The 18,668-nt window shown below is 45.1% G+C and overlaps 1 protein-coding gene across 7 annotated transcripts in view; it reads right to left on the reverse strand.

Annotated features, from left to right (window-relative positions):
• Positions 1-18,668, reverse strand: part of znf385b (zinc finger protein 385B) — a 242,165-nt gene that overhangs the window by 50,551 nt on the left and 172,946 nt on the right. The gene's annotated exons all lie outside the window — the stretch shown is intronic.

Below are 18,668 nucleotides of genomic sequence, written 5' to 3' on the forward strand. Positions count from 1 at the left end.
TTGTGAAGGCCGCCTTGGAGAATGCTTACCCGAAAATCAGAGGCTGAATGTCCGTGACTACACTGCCCGTGGTACATTGGGGAGCCCATTCAGATGCTAAGACAACGGATGAATGAACACCGCTCGACAATCACCAGGCAGGAGTGTTCTCTTCCTGTTGGGGAACACTTCTGCAGTCATGGGCATTCAGCCTCTGATCTTCGGATAAGCGTTCTCCAAGGCGGCCTTCATGACATACGACAACGCAGAATCACTGAGCAGAAAGTGATCGCCAAGTTCTGCACACATGAGGTCGGCCTCAACCAGAATCTTGGGTTCATGTCACACTATCCGTAACCGCCACGACTTGCCTGGGCTTGCAAAATCTTACTAACTGTCCTGCCTGGAGACAATACACATTTCTTTAACCTGTGCTTAACCCTCTCTCCATTCACATTGTCTGTACCTTTAAGACTTGATTACCTGCAAAGACTCGCATTCCAACCACTATTTTGTAAATTGAGTTTGTGTCTTTATATGCCCTGTTTGTGAACAGAACTCCCACTCACCTGATGAAGGAGCAGCACTCTGAAAGCTTGTAGCTTGTGCTACCAAATAAACCTGTTGGACTTTAACCTGGTGTTGTGAGACTTCTTACTATGCTTACCCCAGTCCAACGCCGGCATCTCCACATCAGGAAGATTTAAACCAAGATTCTGCCCCTCTTTATGATTCAAAAAAGAGCAACAGAGTTCTCTTGATCTCCTCACCCATATTTATCTCTGAACCACACATCACCAAAACAGATTACCCAACTGTTTACTTCACATTATGTCTGCAGGATCTCGCTGTCCAGTTTGGCTGTTGCATTCCCCGACATCATGACCAGACTATAAATTTACTTCATTGGCTGTGAGGAGCTTTGGGACAACTTGCTGATCTAAAACTAATCCCACTTTCTTGCTCTCTCAGCATATTTCTGTAACTTCTTCTGTTTCAGATTTTTATCAATTTTTCATTTAAAAGTTGCAAAGATCACTATTTCAATCACTCACTGCTAAAGCATTCAAGGGTCTGACAATATTTGATGCAAGGTCATTTCTCCTAAATTTCAACTCACTCACTTGAGTGAGATTTTAAATGATGACCCTTCCTCGCCATCGCCCCTCATCTTTTTTTAAATTCAGTCATGGGATTTGAGGGTCACTGACAAACCTGAGATTTATTGTTATTTATATCATTTATAATAGTGATTACTCACCACAGAATTTCCAGCCTCTGAATTGCTTTCATAGCCACAGGGTGGAATTTTCCCAAAATTTGGCTGTATCAGTTTTGGTGCAAAAACTAATGTGAATCCCGTTGGCGCGATCTGGACCGCAGTTTTGGAAAAAACATTTCCCCACCTGAAAAATGTCAGGCCTGTAGCGAGAAACGTCTGGTTCGCCCACCCTGGTGGGTCATCTGAGCAGTTCTATCAAGGGGGGCACTGCATTTAAACAGCTCAGTAAGAAGTCTCACAACACCAGGTTAAAGTCCAACAGGTTTATTTGGTAGCAAATACCATAAGCTTTCGGAGCAGAGCTCCTTCGTCAGATGGAGTGGATATCTGTTCTCAAACAGGGCACAGACACAGAAATCAAATTACAGAATACTGATTAGAATGCAAATCTCTACAGCCAGCCAGGTCTTAAATGTACAGACAATGTGGGTGGAGGGAGCATTCAACACAGGTTAAAGAGATGTGTATTGTCTCCAGACAGAACAGCCAGTGAGATTCTGCAAGATCAGGGGGAAAGCTGTGGGGGTTACTGATAATGTGACATAAATCCAACATCCCGGTTTAGGCCGTCCTCATGTGTGCGGAACTTGGCTATCAGTTTCTGCTCAGCGACTCTGCGCTGTCGTGTGTCGTGAAGGCCGCCTTGGAGAACGCTTACCTGAAGATCCAAGGCTGAATGCCCGTGACTGCTGAAGTGCTCCCCCACAGGAAGAGAACAGTCTTGCCTGGTGATTGTCGAGCGGTGTTCATTCATCCGTTGTCGTAGCGTCTGCATGGTTTCCCCAATGTACCATGCCTCGGGACATCCTTTCTTGCAGCGTATCAGGTAGACAACGTTGGCCGAGTTGCACGAGTAGGTACCGTGTACCTGGTAGATGGTGTTCTCACATGAGATGATGGCATCCGTGTCGATGATCCGGCACGTCTTGCAGAGGTTGCTGTGGCAGGGTTGTGTGGTGTCGTGGTCACTGTTCTCCTGAAGGCTGGGTAGTTTGCTGCGGTTCGCTGTTCGCTGTACCGCAAGCCCACGGATAACCTCATGATGCTCCACTTCTCCAGCTTCCACCCTAAACACGTAAAAGAAGCCATCCCCTACGGACAAGCCCTCCGAATACACAGGATCTGCTCGGATGAGGAGGATCGCAACAGACACCTCCAGACGCTGAAAGATGCCCTCATAAGAACAGGATATGGCGCTCGACTCATCGATCAACAGTTCCGACGCGCCACAGCGAAAAACCGCACCGACCTCCTCAGAAGACAAACACGGGACACGGTGGACAGAGTACCCTTTGTCGTCCAGTACTTCCCTGGAGCGGAGAAGCTACGGCATCTCCTCCGGAGCCTTCAACATATCATTGATGAAGACGAACATCTCGCCAAGGCCATCCCCATACCCCCACTTCTTGCCTTCAAACAACCACGCAACCTCAAACAGACCATTGTCCGCAGCAAACTACCCAGCCTTCAGGAGAACAGTGACCACGACACCACACAACCCTGCCACAGCAACCTCTGCAAGACGTGCCGGATCATCGACACGGATGCCATCATCTCACGTGAGAACACCATCTACCAGGTACACGGTACCTACTCGTGCAACTCGGCCAACGTTGTCTACCTGATACGCTGCAAGAAAGGATGTCCCGAGGCATGGTACATTGGGGAAACCATGCAGACGCTACGACAACGGATGAATGAACACCGCTCGACAATCACCAGGCAAGACTGTTCTCTTCCTGTGGGGGAGCACTTCAGCAGTCACGGGCATTCAGCCTTGGATCTTCAGGTAAGCGTTCTCCAAGGCGGCCTTCACGACACACGACAGCGCAGAGTCGCTGAGCAGAAACTGATAGCCAAGTTCCGCACACATGAGGACGGCCTAAACCAGGATGTTGGATTTATGTCACATTATCAGTAACCCCCACAGCTTGCCTCCTGGACTTGCAGAATTTCACATGCTGTTCTGTCTGGAGACAATACACATCTCTTTAACCTGTGTTGAATGCTCCCTCCACCCACATTGTCTGTACATTTAAGACCTGGCTGGCTGTAGCGATTTGCATTCTAATCAGTATTCTGTAATTTGATTTCTGTGTCTGTGCCCTGTTTGAGAACAGATATCCACTCCATCTGACGAAGGAGCTCTGCTCCGAAAGCTTATGGTATTTGCTACCAAATAAACCTGTTGGACTTTAACCTGGTGTTGTGAGACTTCTTACTGTGTTTACCCCAGTCCAACGCCGGCATCTCCACATTTAAACAGCTCCACAGCACTTGCTCACAGTCGAGGCAGGGCAATGGCAGTGAAGAAGTCAACTCCACGGTTCATGGAGGAGGGGGGGGGGCCCTCACTTATCTGCTTGGTGTCGTAGAGGAGAGAGGGGGAGCTATCTACCCTCAGGCTGGCAGGAGACTCTCCAGCAAGATCATGAACCCCGCCTGGGAGACAGTGGCAGCACTGGTCAGTGTAAGCCCCCATCTGCAAGAGGATGGGGGTGCGATGACGCAAGACGTTGAACAACCTACTCTGTTCTGCCAGGGTAAGTGTTCCCTGTATCCTTTCTGCAATCCACCTTACTGTCACCGCTTGGAATGTCATCTCGACCCTATATTTGTCACCTAGCGGGGCCCGAGCACCCGACCTCCCATAAGCTTCCTCACACCCCCTGGTACTCCTCTCTTCACAACCCCCCTCGCCCTCCCCCCGCTCATATGCCATGCACACACATGCCAGGTTTCGTTGACATCTGACCCACCAGGTGGCCAGCTAACATCATTGCCATTTGTGTTCCTGCAGGATAAGCTTGCCCACAACTGCCACGAGTGAGTGAAGGCGGGTGATGGGATGCAAAACCCGAAGATCCAGACTCCTTTTGAGGAGAGTGCCCTAGAGCTCACAGGGGAGGAATAGGAGCGGGCCTGTGCTGACTGTGAGGTGGGCTTGAGAGAGAAAAGTGAGGAGCCACTGCACCTTCATCCAGATGACCAGTGTCAAGTGAGCTTTGTGTATCCTAGACCATTGACCTGACTATGTGCCAATACCGTCATCCTTGCTTGCAGAAATATCATCCGAAGAGCAGTGTCTCATGGACTACCCTCGACACGACTCAGAGGAGATCTCAGAAGAGGACACCAATGAAGTGTCATGGCAATGAACTCACTGTCCACTATCGCAGAGACACACACACCTTGGTGGGTGACCTTAGCAGGCAGGCATCTGGATTACTATCTGGTGAACATTCCACTACTCCTGATGCACATCAGGTGAAGGCAGGAACGGTGGTGGTTAGCTGTCGCAGGACATGGTGCTGGCAATACATGGCATCCAGGCCAACACTGCAAAGGTGGCTCTGCAGTGGAAAGCCTGGGCTCGAGGTCACATCCATCATGGGAGTTGTCCGAGGACCATGTCTGAGGGCTTTAACACCATGGTGCAGACAATGGTGGACCTCCAGGACTCAGATGACTTTGAGCCTTCTGGAGCTCACTCCAGTTGCCCCTCTATCCCAAGGAGTAACCCAGGGACTCATGAGCACCTGGAGGAAGGAGGGTCCACTTGAGCACATCCTGGGGCCTTCCACTCAGGAGACCCTGGGAGTGCCCTGTCCATCTGAATCCCCCCTTCCTGAGACCAGTACAATTAAGACACAGCGAGCAGACGTGGGGAGCTCCCTGGTGCAATGGGGCACGGAGAGCAACATGGGTGCAGTCGATTCCCCCTGCACCTGTGGCAGACCAGCTATCTGCTTTCTCTCACTCTCCCCCCACCGCATTAATCCCCTCCAAAGCTGCCCAGCAGCCTCTGTCCCCTAGGACTCCCTACTGCTCAATCGAGACAATGATGCTCCCCTCTTTCCTTCCTCTCGGAGGTCAGGGCACCTGGTTCCCATTTGTAAAAAGCAGGAGTGATTCATGACATCATGGCTCGTGGGAAGATTTTCTGAAGATGCAACGTTAAATCCGCTACGTAGATGCTCAAATTCATGTTTGCGCCCTTACCGGGCATTAACCTGATCGCGTCATCAGAGGGGGCTTGAAGGATTGCGTTCTGAAATCTTGCCGGCGCAAATTCCATTTTTGACCACTCCACTAATGATATTTAGCAGCCATGGTGGGATTTGCGCCCGTGGATAACAGGCCCACTAAATTGCGCCCACTGTATTGACATGGCTGATCCAGCTGAGTTTCTGGTCACTGACAATGGCCAGGATGTGGCTGGTGGGGATTCAGCAATGATAATGCCGTTGAACACCAACGGGAGAAGGTTATTCACTCTTGATGGAGATGGCTATTGCTTAGCACTTATGTGGTGCAAATTTAACTTGTCACTTACTCGCTCAAGCCTGAATGTTGTGCAGGTCCTGCTGCAGTGGGCATGGACTGCTTCAGTATCTGAGGATTTGCAATTGGTACTGAACACAGTGCAGTCATCTATAAATCTGACTTTATGATGGAGGGAATGTAATTGATGAAGGAGCTGAAGAACACTACCCTGAGGAACTTGAACAGCTATTCCCCTCTCGGGTAGGAATAGGCCCCGTCCCTTACTTATCAGAGTGAATCACGCTGAGGCAATCTGCAATGCTCAGAGTATCGGAGATTTGCTTTGGTAAGTACGCCCAAAAAGCGGGTGGGAAATATTTCCATTTTCTCATCTGTTGGGCACTTAAGTGTTTTTTTGGAAGAATCCCGGCCTATATCAGTAGGCAAGGCGATTACTGTTTGATAGCAGTTATACTGCTGTTTGATAGCACAAATAGCATCTTTCATCGCTTTGTTGATGATTGTGTGTCCTTCCCATTCAGTCTATCAAAAGCTTTCATAAGTTTTCAATCCTCTATTAAATGCTCTCTGAGCCTTCTCTGCTGGAGTGGAAATAGTTAATCCGCAATATCTATCGTATACTCGAACATTCCGAATTAACATGAGGTAAATATGAATTAACAAACAAACAGTGATCGAATACACCACACTTCACGTTAAATGGTAGGTGTGACCAAGACAGATCTCACAGATTTCTCAACAGTGGTCACTGTTGTCAGGTAGGTTGCTAAGTCACAGTATCTTATTAAAATTCTGTCTCCCTCATGAGGGATTTCCCCTCTTTCTCTAATTACCTGCATCCTTTTGCAGGCCACTAGCTTCACTGAGCTGACACTGCCTTTGGATTTCTTCAAACTCCAATCTCACAACTGCACCAAACTATAAATGGTGCCCAGGGCTTCTCTGAGCCTTAACTGTCTCCAGCACGGAACCAACAATCTTCTGCTAGCTTCACTGCTCCTGAGACCTAACTGCACTGAACTGTTTCCAGCGCTTTTTTGAGCCTTAATTGCTTGGAACCTGGTAACAGCAGCACCTTTTCGCCATGGCATCTTCCACTGCTGCAGAGCACTCAGATAAATTCCCTCCACAATAAGATTAGATTTATAGATGACTGCACAGTGTTCAGTACTGCAACTCCTCAGATACTGAAGCAATCCATGCCCAGTGCAGCATGAGCTGCACAACCTTACATTCCACTCATCTCCTTGACAATGTAGTCTGTTCTGGTCCATTCTCGGACAGAGAGATGGGCAGGCAGTGGCATAGCGGTATTCTCACTGGACTAGTAATCCAGAGACCCAGAATAATGCCCTGGGGACCTGGGTTCAAATCCCGCCAATGATGAAATTTGAATTTAATAAAAATATGAAATTAGAAGTTGAATGATGATCATGAAACTATTGTCGTAAAAACCCATCAGGTTCATGAATGTCCTTTAGGAAAGGAAATCTGCCACGCTTACTTGTTCTGACCTACAAGTGACTCCAGACCCACAACAATGTGATTGACTCTTAAATGACCTAAAGAATGGTTGTGCGGCAACATCCCCTGAATAAATATCTTAAAAAGATCTCCAAGCTAATTATCCCTACTTTACAATTTATCCAGCTAAGTAAACCCACCTGCTGTTTGACAGCTTCTGTTCTGCCCCTATTAAAAAAACATGGGTAACCTTCTGAACTGTCATTTTTTTTTAAGCTTTTTTGGCAATCTCCAAGCCCAGCAATTTAGATACCTTAACTTCACAACAATAATCTTCCCAGAACTAAACATTATCCCTATGAACTAGAAATCTGTGACATCCAATAACTGAATTCCAACATTATTATCCTTTCTTCTCGCCTTATTTACCTGTACTTGCACTTTCGGGGAAATATGCATTTAAATTTCCAATCTCCTTCCTGAACAACACTCTTCAATGAATATATTTTCTTCTTCATGTTTTTTTCCCAAACTGTATTTCTTTGAATTCATCTGTATTAAATTGCCTGCATTTTCTAACAGTAGACATGCATCTATTGTTGACCTACATTTTATGGAAGTTTTATCACTTTACTTAGGGCTAACAGGTAGCTGTTTGTATTCGTAGGCTAATCTTGAATTAAACTTGGAAGCCATCACGGTCAAATGGCATGCACATCTTTGATAATGATGGCTGACAGTTCACTTTTGGAGAAGGTTAAATAAATAATACTGAATGCAGCAATTATCAAGAGCTTGTGAAGTTTGCATTTTGCTCAAGTTCAGAAGCTGAGAAAAGATTCTGTTCCGTTTTGTGATGGACAGAAGTTGGACACAATCACACTTTCAACATGAATATTGGAACTTTCACTAGTGCATTTTTCAGATCTCATCATGAGCTGCAGGACAAAACCTTGCTGGTTTGGCACACAGACTGCCGTGTAGTACTGAGTGATGTGGCACTCTGGATACACCTACTTATTACAAGATAGTTCCTAACTCACTTTGGAATGATGTAACAATGAAACATTCTTCTTTCTTAAAAAAACCCTGTTTATCCACATAAAGTTTTAAAGTTTATCTATTAGTGTCACAAGTAGACTTACATTAACACTGCAATGAAGTTACTGTGAAAATCCCCAAGTCGCCACACTCCAGCACCTGTTCATGTACCATGAGGGTGAATTTGCATGGTCAATACACCTAACCAACACATCTTTCAGACTGTGGGGGGAAACCGGAGCACCCACAGGAAACCCACACAGACATGGGGAGAATGTGCAGACTCGCCACAGACAGCGACCCAACCTGGGTTCCTGACACTATGAGGCAGCAATGCTATCCACTCCATCACTGTGCCAGCCTGCTCCAGTCAGTAACATTTTTAATATCATGTAAACAAGATTAACAATCACTTTTATAATTGAATCCAACACCTTAAGAATCTTTTTGTAACTTGCCTTATTTTTTTAAAGAAACATTATTTATGGTATCACTCAGTAAATATGTCGTGACTTCCTCGGAGTTAAAAGCAGCAAACTGCAGTTGGTTTTTTGCCTGACAATATTTCTCCCCAAGCCCTGCATTATGATGCTGCAGCTGATGTTTCTCTTCCAATCACTCGATGCACCTGTCTCCCATTAGTTCAGCTTTCTGCTGCGTCCACACTGCTTAGCTCCTTGCATTTCATATTTCTTCTTGTAAACGTTCCAACATTTCTTGCAGTTTGTTATTGGTCTCTGGTAATTCATTCTCCCACTGTGAAATAACGCTGCATTTTTGTCTTCGAAATAGCTGGCAGGGCTGTGGAAATTCCCCAGCTTGGCCCGTCTGCCTCGGGAGAAAATGACAGCGAAGATGGGAGTTGGGCCATTGCCCCTGGAAAGAGTTTAGTTACAGCCACATGGGCTGCTGGATACCGAGGCAGTGTTTAAAATGTCCACCTTTATACTCCAGGACTTTCTCTCAGCTGTCTGGCCCTCACCCACCACACACTCCCCATGCCCCATTCATGCCAAGCCGTGCCCCTCCACCCACCTCCACGGCCCTTCATACCCTCCATGACAAGCTATGGCAGGTCCATGCCCATGCATTTACCTTCTATCCACTTTCTATAGAACCGACAGACCCTATAGTGAAAATAGAATATGTTACAAAAGTTTTTTATGAAGTCATTCCACTTTATTAAAAAACCCTTCCACTACAGGCCAATAAAAGTGTCAATCATCCTTTAAAATATTAACAGTAGAAACTGCATGCAATTGAAACCTCTTTATCTTGTGTAAATAAATATTGTATAATTGACAGAATAAATCCAAGGCACAAAGCTGTCAATCAAGCAATGTTTTTTCCTGGAGCGCAGCTGTTTCAACAGCCTTACGAATGCCTGGGCTCTCATCCAAGAATGGATATGGGTGGGCAGGGTGGGGTGCGGCATACTTGGGCATGGAGGGTACGTGGGCCCATGGGGTTGTAGGAGGGCATAGTTTGACAAGGGGGGTGGGTCTTTCCCACCCCACATAAAATTGCAGACAGGTGGGGGCTGGAGTGTGGAAGGAAGGCCACCTAAAGAATTTATGAGCCTCTTGGCCTGCAAATAAATATTTGGAAACAATTTGGATGGTGATGACAGTAGGTCACCTTTGTTTTTTATGTATTTTATTAAGTAGGAAAGGCACGGTGAATTCGAGCTGCACTATGACGACACCCAATGCACACTACTGGCATATGAAATACAATAATGGATGCATTGTGACTCCCCAACTGAAATCACTTCTTCGCTGCAATGCTTCAGAAAGCCACCAGAGATATGTCTGCAGGCATTAACATTAGATTTCATTCAGGGAAGTTCTACAATCTATCCAGACTGTGTGTCTCCACCAAAGTCACAATGGCAGTAATCATAGAACTTCTCCACTTAGATGACTGTGGCCTAGCTGCCGACAACAACGAAAATTTTAAAAGGACACAGACATACTGGTGGAATAGGTGTGTATGTGTGGCGGATGAAATTTAGTGAACTGATACACTTTGGTAGGAAATAATAAGGACGGGCAATATAAAATAAAGAATACAATTTTAAATGGGGCTGAGGAGAAGAGGGACAAGTGGGTTTCTGTGCGCAAATTTGCAGGGCAGTTTGAGAAAGCAGTTTATAAGGGATGTGGGATCCTGCACTTTATAACTAATAAAAACATAAGAACATAATAACTCGGAGCAGGAGTAGGCCATCTGGCCCCTCCAGCCTGCTCAGCCACTCAATAAGATCATGGTTGATCTTTTCGTGGACTCAGCTCCACTTACCCGCCCGCTCACCATAACGCTTAATTCCTTTACTGTTCAAAAATGTATCTATCCTTGCCTTAAAAACATTCAATGAGGTAGCCTCAACTGCTTCACTGGGCAGGGAATTCCACAGATTCACAACCCTTTGTGTGAAGAAGTTCCTTCTCAACTTAGTCCTAAATCTGCTCCCCCTTATTTTGAGGCTATGCTCCCTAGTTCTAGTTTCACCGCCAGTGGAAACAACTTCCCTGCTTCTATCTTATCTATTCCCTTCATAATCTTATATGTTTCTATAAGATCTCCCCTCATTCTTCTGAATTCCAATGAGTATAGCCCCAGTCTACTCAGTCTCTCCTCATAAGTGAACACTCTCAACTCCGGAATTAACCTAGTGAATCTCCTCTGCATTCCTTCCAGTGCCAGCATATCCTTTCTCAAGTACGGAGACCAAAACTGTACAGTACTCCAGGTGTGGTCTCACCAGCACCTTATACAGCTGCAACATAACCTCGCTGTCTTTAAATTCCATCCCTCTAGCAATGAAGGACAAAATTCTATTTGCCTTCTTAATTACCTGCTGCACCTGCAAACCAACTCCTTGTGATTCTTGCACAAGGACACCCAGGTCCCTCTGCACAGCAGCATGCTGCAATTTTTTACCATTTAAATAATAGTCCATTTTGCTGTTATTCCTACCAAAATGGATGACCTCACATTTACCAACATTGTACTCCATCTGCCAGACCCGCGTCCACTCACTTAGACTATCTATATCCCTTTACAGACTTTCAGCGTCTTCTGCACACTTTGCTTTCATCTTAGCGTCATCTGCGAATTTTGACACACTATACTTGATCCCCAACTCCAAATCATCTATGTAAATTGTAAACAATTGCGGTCCCAACACTGATCCCTGAGGCACACCACTAGTCACTGATCGCCAACCAGAAAAACACCCATTTACCTCCAATCTTTGCTTTCTGTTCGTTAACCAATCCTCTATCCATGCTAATACATTACCCGTAACACTGTGCACCTTTATCTTATGCAGCAGTCTTTGGTGCGGCACCTGGTCAAATGCCTTCTGGGAATCCAGATACACCACATCCACAGGTTCCCCATTGTCCACTGCGCATGTAATGTTCTCAAAGAATTCCACCAAATTAGTCAAACATGGCCTTCCCTTCATGAACCCATGCTGCGTCTTACCAATGGGACAATTTTATATCCAGATGTCTCACTATTTCTTCCTTGATGATAGATTCAAGCATTTTCCCTACTACAGAAGTTAAGCTAACCGACCTATTGTTACCCGCCTTTTGTCTACCTCCTTTTTAAAACAGTGACGTCACATTTGCTGTTTTCCAATTTGTGGGAACCATCTGTATTTTAAATTTAACCATACTGTGATTGCTTCTTCCGAGAGGATCCCTAACTGCAAGATCATTAATTATTCCTGTCTCATTACACAGGACCAGATCTAGGATAACTTGCTCCTGCGTAGGTTCCATTACATACTGTTCAAACTATCGCAGATACATTGTATGAACTCCTCCTCAAGGCTGCCTTGATTGATTGATATGTAGATTAAAATCCCCCATGATAATTGCTGTACCATTTTTACATGCATCAGTTATTTCTTTGTTTATTTCTCGCCCCACCATGATGTTATTATTTGGTGGCCTATAGACTACGCCTATCAGTGACTTTTTCTTCTTACTATTTTTAATTTTCACCCAAATGGATTCAACTTTTTTTTTCCATAGAACCTATATCATCTCTCACTGCCGCCCTGATGTCATCCTTAAATATCAGAGCTACACCACCTCCCTTACCTTCCTGTCGGTCCCTTCGAACAGTCTGATACCCCTGGATATTTAACTTCCAATCGTGACCATCCTGCAACCATGTCTCTGTAATGGCCACCAAATCATACTTGTTCGCAATGATTTGTGCCGTCAACTCATTTACCTTGTTTCGAATGCTACGAGCATTCAGATAAAGTGCCTTTATGCTAGTTTTTGTACCTTCTTTTTGAATTCTAACACTTCCATTAATAACATCTCCTGAGTTCTCTTTGCTTTTAACTTTTTTCCTGATTTTTGATGTAATTGGCACCTTCTCCCGCATTTTGTCTTTGCTCTCTCCTGCTTGGACTCCTTACATAGGTTCTCATCCCCCTGGCAAATTAGTTTAAACCCTCTCCAACCGCTCTAGCAAACACTCCCCCTACGACATCAGTCCTAGTCCTGCCCACGTGTAACCCGTCCAATTTGTACAGGTCCCACCTCCCCCAGAACCAGTCCCAATGCCCCAGTAATATATAAGAAGGATGTGGAAGCGCTGGAAAGAGTGCAGAGGAGATTTACCAGGATGCTGCCTGGTTTGGAGGGTAGGTCATATGAGGAAAGGTTGAGGGAGCTAGGGCTGTTCTCTCTGGAGCGGAGGAGGCTGAGGGGAGACTTAATAGAGGTGTATAAAATGATGAAGGGGATAGATAGAGTGAACGTTCAAAGACTATTTCCTCGGGTGGATGGAGCTATTACAAGGGGGCATAACTATAGGGTTCGTGGTGGGAGATACAGGACGGATATCAGAGGTAGGTTCTTTACGCAGAGAGTGGTTGGGGTGTGGAATGGACTGCCTGCAGTGATAGTGGAGTCAGACACTTTAGAAACATTTAAGCGGTTATTGGATAGGCACATGGAGCACACCAGGATGATAGGGAGTGGGATAGCTTGATCTTGGTTTCAGATAAAGCTCGGCACAACATCGTGGGCCGAAGGGCCTGTTCTGTGCTGTACTGTTCTATGTTCTATGTAATCTGAAACCCTCCCCCTGACACCATCTCTTCAGCCACGTATTTATCCGATGTACCCTGTCATTTCTACTCTGACTAGCACGCGGCACTGGTAGTAATTAGAGGCAAAGACTACAAAAGCAAGGAAGCTATGATGAATCTTTTAAACAGACTGCTTCAGCCTCAACTGGAACATTGGGTGGGATTTTCAATTCCTGCCATTAATCGGCTGACTTTTGGCTGCTTTTCTGGCCCTGCCTCTGCCAAATCCTGCCACAGGTGGGACTGAAAAGTCCTGGACACTGAATTTTAAGGTGGTTCGAAACGCACTGGGGAGGGTGCAGGCAAAAAAATGACTAGAATGGTTTCAGGAATGAGAGACTTCAGTTATGAGATTTATGAAGATGGGGGCTGTACTTCTTAAAGACAGTTGAGAGGAGATTTGATGGAGGCGTTCGAAATTATGGTGGGTCTGGACAAGTAGATACATTTGTGGCAGTGTTGAGAACCAGAGGACACCCACATAAGGGGACTAAAGAACCAGAGGCAAAATGGGGAAAATCATTTTTATGCATTGAATGGTAAGGATCGGGTGTGGTGGAGGCAGGTTCAATTGGGGGCCCCAAAGGGAATTGCATAATTATCTGATGAGAAAACAATTGCAGGGTTACAGGGAAAAGGCTGGGAAGTGAGACTCGCTGAGTTGCTCTTGCAAAGAGCTGGCATTGACACGATGGGCAGAAGAGCCTCCTTCTGTGTATAATCATTCTACGATATGATGAGATAAAAGGGTCACTGCTGCATTCCAGCAGCTATATTTTTTTCGACTATGAATACAAAGAAGGCTTCAAAATTCCCTCATTCAGAACTGGGATGGACATGCAGCAGGAAACAGCATTAATCATGGTTGCCGGGAGAACAAAGATTATCGTTAAGGATGTGATACACCGACCAGAGTTTAATTTGATTGATGATTTTATTAGTTCAATATGATAATTCAGCCACCTGCTGTTCAACACAAAATCTTATAATCTTTAAATTGCAATATTCCAGAGAGAATACAAAAGCAAACTCTTGAGGAAAAATGTATTAATAGACTATATGGGTAAAACAAGATGAAAACACATCGAAAAATTCCATAATACATTCAGCACTACAGTAGATAAATAATAGGTGGATAATTAAACGTATTGCAATTTGGTTTGTTGTATAGGCACATAGTGAAATTTACTCTACCTCCAATGCAAAAGCATTTACGCAAAATACAGTGCGGCCCCGTTATAACGCGATGGTTGGGGTCCATAAAATGTTATCGCGAAAAAAACGGGATCGCGCTAAATCGGGGTTCAAGAAAATCAGCGTTCAAACTTACCCAATGTTGACCTAACATCCTAAAACACCTATTATCACCTTATTTGACCCGTTTTTTGCATGTTTACCATCTGGCAAGTAAATTACCTTTAAATTAAAGAATTCTGCGAATAAATCGTTTTTGTTACAGTAGAAATTAAAACACAAATTAATTTTTAGTAAAGCTTTTTAATAAACAAAACAAAACAAGTTAATTTCTTATAAAAATGGTCGAGTGTTCCTTGCTTGAACGTAGCATTTCGCTGGCTGCGAGCGAAATCTAGAATGTGTCTGAGTTGGAGGATTTTTATGTGGTCCACCTCCTGGGTCTCCAGAACCGGTACACTTGCCTCCGCCGGTGCTATAGGTACGTTACAGACGATCACGGCGTCTGCCAGATGCTCACATGTCTGTGAAGTCGTACAAATCTGGCTCGTCATCATCTTCCATGGTGGGTTGGTGTGAGGAAAAGGTTGGCCCCAGACCCTTTTCCCAGCATTTCTCTACACATGACGAGCTGACTGATGGAGCATGGTAGAAACAGCGGGGCGAGCGAGATTTGCCAATCATGACCGGGAAAAAAAAGGGTCCAATGATTCATTGCGTTATATCCGAATCCGCGCTAAATCGGGGAACGTAAAATCGGGGTTCCACTGTACCTTAATCAAATTGATGCGATTGATAGTCAACTCACCACTGCTGGAACAATTAATTAAAACTTTACAATTTACTTACCTAAATAGTTACCCAGAAAATGTTTGACCGAAAAAACATAATCTAACTCCTGGGTAATTTCACAACTGACCACCCCTAATTATTCAAACTGATCCCCACCCCACAACTCCACTCTCAATCCCCTTGACAACTGCTCTGACATTCCGACTACCACTGACAACCGATCACACCCCCTGTCCTGACTCAACTACCCCGCTGAGCATCCAATTACCCCATCACTATTCCTCCGATCAATGCTCCCCATCCCCTGACCTGACTACCCTCCCAAACTGAATAGACAACCCTGACCCACCTACAGAATTATCCACCTAGCCACCTAAACTGCCTGCTACCTTACCCATGAACCACGTCACCCACATGCCACCCTACGCCCATACCACATCACCCACATGCCGCTCAATCCACTTGCCAACTCATTCAACTGTCATCTCACCCACCCTCTCCACCTACCTCACCCAACCTACCCATTCAGCAACATTCACAATGGACATTTAAACTTGCCATGAGGCAGCTGGTGCCGTAAACATGGTGGCATGTTCGACTTCTCCCCGAATCTATAGCACTGCAACAGAATTCTCAGATGGGCCTGGAGCTCCATATTGCTTAAAGCCAGGCTTGGAAGACTTGGCAAGAAATGTGGAGCAACATTGAGGTGGGACAAAGCTTGGGTGCAGATACAATCCAATGATCATTGCCGTTCCTTGGAAGATCCAGGCCAATGGAAATGTAGAACTCTCTCCTCAAAAATGCTTCGGATACTGGGTCAATTGAAATTTCAAAATTGAAATCAACAGATTAATGTATGGCTAGGAAGAGAATCCTGGAAGGAGGAAAGGCAGGTAAATAGAGTTGAGGTACACTTCAATCATGACCTAAGAGAATGACAGCGCAGCCTCAAGAGATTGAATGATCTATTCCTACGATTCCGAGCAAATGTTTCCAAGATATATGCTGACTGATGTAAACATTGGCTCAGGCATCGCATGGTAATGAAGGCAAAACTAGCAACATTCACCATCATTACTTCACTGAAATTCACAGCAACCTCTGGAGTCTGCACACGTTCTACTTTTACGCTGTTGGTCACAGTATAAAAACGCTCAAACAAGTTACACCTTGTTGAATTTTAATGACCTAACTTCATAATTACTGAAAAACACCCTCACTGGCCCTGAAGAGCTAATTTTAGACTTGGAGAATGTCAAATTTCTACATCATGATAACCAAAATTTGACATTTTCATTTTCTTTAAGTTTATTTATTTTGATATTTTAGCTTCTTTCTAAATCCAGTTTTAACATTTTTTTTCATGGGACGTGGGTGTTGCTGGCCAGTTCAACATTTTTATAGCCCTTCCCTAATAGCTACCAAAAAGTTGATGGTGAACCGCTTTCTTGAAGCGCTACAGTCCATGTGATGTAGGTCCACTCACAGTGCTGATAGGGAGAGAGTTCCAGTACTTTGTTCCAGCAGCGACAATGCAGGAAATGCAATATATTTACAAATCACATTGGTGAGTGGCTTGGAGGGGAACCCACAGGTGTTCCCATGCATATACTGCCCTTTCCCTTCTAGGTAATAGTGGTTGTGGGTTTGGAAGATGCTGTCGAAGGAGCCTTGGTGAATTGCTGCAGTTCATCTTGTAGGTGGTACACACTGCTGCTACTTTGTGTCAATGGTGGAAGGTGTGGATGTTAAAGGTGATGGACGAGGTGCCAATCAAGCGGGTTGCTTTGTCCTGGATGGTGTCGAGCTTCTTGAGTGTTGTTGGAGCTGCAGTCATCCAGTAGGACACAGCTCACACAGCTCTGATGTCTTCAAGCTTTGTATATTTTGGGGAGTTGGTTAGCTCAGTTGCCTGGACAGCTGGTACGTGATGCAGAGTGACACCAACAGCATGTGTTCAATTTCCATACAGGCTGAGGTTATTCATGAAGGACCACCTTCTCAACCTTGCCCCTCACCTGAGGTGTGGTGATCCTTAGGTTAAATCACCACCAGTCAACTCTTCCACCTCAAATGGGAGAGCAGCCTATGGTCATCTGGGACTATGGCAAATTTACCTTTATCATGGGTAATTCAAGGAAAATTCAAAACTATCGCGAATGGCACACCATTTGCATAGTCTTTTAAAGTGATATCACAACAGTTCAGTGACCATCTCTTGGTTGACTTCAAGTTGCCTCAGTCATTGCGCTCTTGGGTGAGGTGGGGGTATCGGAAGTGTTCTCTGAAAATCTGTGATGGATAGGGCCTTTTGTGAAAACATATTTTTCTCCCTTTTCATAGAGCTTCCCTTCTCTACAGCTTCGGTTCCATGTCTCAGTCATGTTGTAGAAGTGCAGAAGCACTGTAACTACAGTCCTCATATCTCTTGTAGACCTCTTGTGTACAGGTGACTAAATCCTGTGCCCTCCCTGAATGATTGCATCAATTCACCAAAAGATCTCCAAAACCAAGCCTCCATATTTTCAAAACTTTTGCCACAGCAGAAAAGCGTCATAAGCACCTCACCTGCAAGTCTGATTGGTGGCCCTTTAAATAGCAGTATTAGGGATCCTTCATAAAGCTGTACATACAAGTGAGTAATTAGCATAGTGGCTTTTGGGACTTGTGTGATCCATGTTTCATAAACATGCATCAAACAGCTAGAGCAGTTGTTTGATGTCATAATCCGACCATTCCTGACACTCCTGGCATGCGCCCATGTCCTTCCTCGCCACGGGGCACCTCATGGGTTGTGCGGCAAGTGCCCAGAAGCACAGCATACACCATTTACAGACTTCAAGGCTGATGTAGCACCGCTGGTACCCAGTGCTGTGGAGCTAAATTTCATTACTGGAATCTGAAATAGGCCAATATGGAAAGGGTCAATCAGGACACAGCAACAGATATCTATGTCTGACTTGAGTGAAAATGAATCTGCCCATCTAGTATTGCTATGCTTTGTTTTAAACAAGTGCAAATTCTAACCTTCATTGACCAAACATTATAATTTGATCCTCGAGTTATCTTTAAGTAATTAATCAGTGCCATTAGTTTAAGTTTATTTATTAGCATCACAAGTGGGCTTGCATTAACACTGCAATGAGGTTACTGTGAAAATCCCCGAGTCGCTACACTCCAGCGCCTGTTCGGGTACACTGAGGGAGAATGTAGCATGGCCAATGCACCTAACCAGCACGTCTTTCAGACTGCGGGAGGAAACCGGAACACCCGGAGGAAACCCACGCAGACATGGAGAGAACGTGCAGACTCCCAAGCCAGGAATCGAACCCAGGTCCCTGGCGCTGTGAGGCAGCAATGCTAACCATTGTGCCACCGTGTCCTCACGCCCCCCACTCCACTGTATTGTAGTTGTGTGTGAATAATTTCTTTAAATAGTTGTTTTTTGAGTGAATGAATGAATAGCAAGTAATTAGAGATGATAAAAAATATTGAGGTCAA

The sequence above is a fragment of the Mustelus asterias genome, chromosome 14 (genome assembly GCF_964213995.1).
Source record: "Mustelus asterias chromosome 14, sMusAst1.hap1.1, whole genome shotgun sequence".
NCBI classification, from domain to species: domain Eukaryota; kingdom Metazoa; phylum Chordata; class Chondrichthyes; order Carcharhiniformes; family Triakidae; genus Mustelus; species Mustelus asterias.